General features: G+C 42.9%; 1 long non-coding RNA gene across 1 annotated transcript; it reads right to left on the bottom strand.

The window, feature by feature from the left end:
- Positions 1–304: 304 nt before the first annotated feature.
- LOC116584712 lies at positions 305–3,062 on the bottom strand. Its single transcript, XR_004283298.1, has 3 exons — positions 2,987–3,062; positions 1,473–1,628; positions 305–338 (listed from the first exon to the last, which is right to left on the bottom strand). It is a non-coding gene; the product is annotated as an uncharacterized LOC116584712 (long non-coding RNA).
- Positions 3,063–4,296: the final 1,234 nt, after the last annotated feature.

The following is a 4,296-nucleotide window of genomic DNA, read 5'->3' as shown; positions in this document are numbered from 1 at the left end:
TACAGCAGGGCTTGGCAGTGAGTCAGCAAATCCAGCAAAAGAATTTCTTTTTCAGGAACCAAAGACAGTCCATTTACACACACACACACACACACACACACAATCTTGTAGATACACCCTTTATCAGCAAGGAGAAAAACATGGCATTTCTTTTTCAATTTTTAATACCATGTATATCGGGGTGCTTGGGTGCCTCAGTCAGTTAAGTGGCTGCCTTTGGCTCAGGTCATGATCCCAAGGTCTGGGGTCAAACCCCATGTCCGGCTCTCTGCTCAGCAGGGAGCTGGCTTCCCCCTCTTCTCTGCCTGGCTCTCTGCCTCCTTGTGCTCTCCATCTCTCTGTCAAATAAATAAATAAAATCTTAAGAATAAATAAATAAATAAAATCATGTATATCTTTGAAAATTAACCATTTGTCAAGAAAGCAAAAGATCTATATAAGTATCATTTTAAATATTCTTATTAAGAATATGCTACATGTCTTATACTAATTTCTTCTATCCCCTTCCTTTATGAATGCAAAACAAAAACACAAGGATACAAACAAAATGTTAACAGTGGCTATATCTGAGTTGTGAGATGACAAAGTAATTTTTTTCCTTTTCTTTGCTCTTTGTGTTTTCTAATTTGCCTTCAATAAATATGTATTTTTCTAGTATTTAAACGTATTATTTTTCTAATTTTGAATATTTCAAATATGTTAAAGATAACAACAGAGTGAGCAAAAGCAAGACATTTTCAATGAGCAGCCTTACTGTTTTATGATGTTCCCTCAGATGACACCTCATTAAACCAGCAAGTACCAACTACAAAATCCTCTAGAAAGGGCAAGACCACCAGGGAAGGACAAAGGAAATTCAGCACACAAGGAAACCACACAGATGATTTCACAGTCTTACAAGAACACTGAAGCCTGTGTAGTGACTATTAAATATACACTTTTACATTCTGAGGAGGCTTGGTAGGACATCAGCTCCTACCAGGCACATGAATAGCAAAAGTCCCCAAACTACTGCCAATGCCAGGTAGGTCCCATACAACTTAGTTGGACCTTTCTCTTTCCCAAGGGTACTCACAGTTTTCAAACCGGGCGTGGGTTTAAGTACTAATTAATTGAGTGTGGATAGAGAAATCCCTGTAATTGAACCTAGTGCTATCTGATAATGTTTTCAAAGCAAAGACCATTTGGTTCTAGGTATCAGGCAGACTACAAAACAACTATGCACTTTAGAATCTCTCCTGCTGCTCCATTAATGAAAAAATTTCCTTAAAGGACCCATTGCAGAGGCTCAGTTTGGTTTCAAGTAAATTTTCCACCACTTCGGTGGTGAGAAAAACCACAATATTGGAAATCCCGATCCTTCCTTTAAAAAATGAAGTTGTTGCCAAACAAACTCTCCCAGGATTGCCTCTGACTATTGGCATTTAGTGCAGGATCATCAGTCCTACAAACTACAAGTATTTTATACACACCAGAGATCACATCACCTTCAGTTGTCCTGTTACAGGGTCTTTAGTGTGCCAGAGGTGACCAGCAAACTCATGTTGTCCATTCATTTCAACAGACATGTCCCCAACTAAAGGCAGCTGGGAGTAAGCAGAAGAAGCAGAAAAAATAAGGTCTGGGACCTAAGGAAGGAATGGAGGCTTTTATGAGAAGCTACAGTTCAATGAACAGTATTTCAAATGAAAAAAGACAGATTTGGGCTGTTATCAGGTGTTGTATCTCAGGGGGTCAGGTACCATGAACAGACAGGAGAATAGCTGGGCACAGGTAGAGGTTTATCTCTGACCAACCCCCAACCTACATCTCATTTCAAGTAGCTGGATCTCTATCTGAATCACTTACCTGGTATTCGAGTTCATCTAAGCCCTTGATTTTTTCCCACAGGGTTCATAGGTATACTCATGAATTCCAGCCCTGAGGTAGAGGCTCTGCCTCCAGCGGGCAGCCCCATCATGCTGCATGTCAGCTTTTTGGCCTGTATCTCAGCTTTTCTCCTATATTATGGCTCTACTAAATATGGTAGCAGGGTGAGCTAGAGGCATCTATAGCTGGGCTTGAGCCCCAAATGCCACCTATGTGACCTTGGGCAAGTTACTTTTGTAAATAAACTTCAGTGTTCTTATCCATAAAGTGGGAGCAATAGAGCTTCTTTATCCTTTGGGGCACCTGAGTGGGTCAGTCAGTTAAGTGTCTGCCTTCAGCTCAGGTCATGATCCCAGAGTCCTGGGATCCAGACCCGCATCTTCAGACTCCTTGCTCAGCAGGGAGTCTGCTTCTTTCCCTGCTCCTGGACTCCCACTCTCTCTTGTTCTCTCTCTCTCTCCCAAGTAAATAAATAAAACCTTAAAAAAAAAAAAAAAAAACTTCATCATCTTAGAATTGTTGTGTAGAATTTGAGATGCAAAATATAGTACTTGTCACATGGTAAATGCTCAATAAATTTGATGATGTCGATGGTGATAATGATGACAAAAGATGAGAATATCATGATGAAGAATGGATCTTCTTAACCTTGCCCACATGCTACAGACTCAACTACACTACAGTCGTCTCAACTGGGAATTATTTTTTGCCTCCAGACTTTTGGCAATATCTAGAGACTTTGTTGGTTCCTTTAATGAGGGGGACAACTGGAAGGCATGAGGGTGTGCTACTGACATCTAGCGGGTGGACGCCAGGGATGCTGCTAACCATCCTATCATGCACAGCACAGCCACTCCCTCCTACAACAAAGAATTATCTGGTCCAAAATGTTAATAGTGCCAAAGTTGAGGAATCCTGCTTGCCAGACATCCATGCTTACCAGCATCCCCCGACTTCCCTTAGCCCTGGCGGTCAATGTGCCCCCAGCTGGGAGCTGCGGCTGGTATTTAAGACCTAACCCTTCCCAGGACTGGCCCATCCCACTGTCTCCTGAGCTCCTGAGTCCCTACTCTGTGGGATTCTTTGTCAAATGGCCACCAGGATTCATTGCTCTGACCTGACTCCATAACAGCAGGCATGGAGAGAATGACCAGGCCTTCCCTCTGACCAGCAACAGGAGAGAAAATGCTTCCTGCAGGGCTGTGGCAAAGAGCCACGTGAAAACAAGCGCAGCAGCCAGTCAAGCGTTCCACCCAAACTGGCTCCACACCAGGGCCAGACCATGAGTCACCACCACATGCTGCCGCCTCTTGCAGTGACCTTTCTTTATCCCTTCACTAGTTGTAAATCTTCAGGAGCAAAACAGCAGAGAACAGACTGGGAAGGCCCTGGCAGAATATTGTACCTGGCAAATGCCCAAATCAAAATTCAGAGTTAAGTACCCAGGCCCTGAATAAATGCCAATCACAGCAAAACCAATGCTCCCCTGAGCCATCCCTATGAACCAGAGAAGTGGACACATGGAGCCCCCTCTCTTGACATAATTTAAATCCTGAGGCAGTAGTGGAGCATCCTCTCCAGGAGAAGGAACAGATGTGTTTAGCAATACCCAGATGGCTGGGGACAAATTGAAGGACCTGTGTAATGTTTGCCCATAATTCATGCTTGCACCAAACCACACTGCACCCCTAAAGAAATCTTCCTTGTGTCCCTAATTCCTCTTGGGTCAAATGGAATTAATACTGTCTTCCATGCAGTGTTGTGAGAAACAATTAACATAGGTTATTAAATAGTGCTTTGGCTCAAAATAAAGCAAAACTGGATTTTTGTTTCTGCTTTTTCAGAGGCAACCATCATGATGGGAAAAACGCCAGTGGATGGGGCAGCTGCCTTCTGCAGGGGAATCCACTCTGCCCAGTCTCACTGGAGTTGTCTTTCCTAAAGTGTAGTGTTCTAACCACCTGCATCAGAAGCACCTAGAAAGCCCCCAACAAGCAGATTGCCAGGCCACTACCAACATGGAATTTCTGTAGATTGAGCTTTGGAAAGTACCCTTTAAACAAGCTTCCCCACTTGAGTTTTATATCCACTAAAATTTGAGAATCTTATACAATGAATAATCTCTGGGACAGTACAACCACAGTCATTATTTCCAAGAGTAAGAAGAAAGATTGGGTCCTTCATTTTTTTCTCTTGGTCTATGTTGCCCATCTTACGCAAGGAGAATTCCTGGACAAGATGGAACACATGCAAAATGACTCATCTGAACGAAATTGTCCACCCCCACACTTATGCTTATAACACAACAGCAACACATTGCCATTTGCCCTTCTTAGTTTTGTAATTTCCCCCAACACTCTTGAAGTTTAAAGAACTATTTCCCCCTTTGCTGTTGGATGCCTAATGTCCTGAGCAAATTCCCATCTC

This window comes from Mustela erminea, chromosome 2 (genome assembly GCF_009829155.1).
Source record: "Mustela erminea isolate mMusErm1 chromosome 2, mMusErm1.Pri, whole genome shotgun sequence".
NCBI classification, from domain to species: Eukaryota; Metazoa; Chordata; class Mammalia; order Carnivora; family Mustelidae; genus Mustela; species Mustela erminea.
Note: the sequence above shows the minus strand (reverse complement) of the source record. Positions and strands in the feature narration are given on the sequence as shown.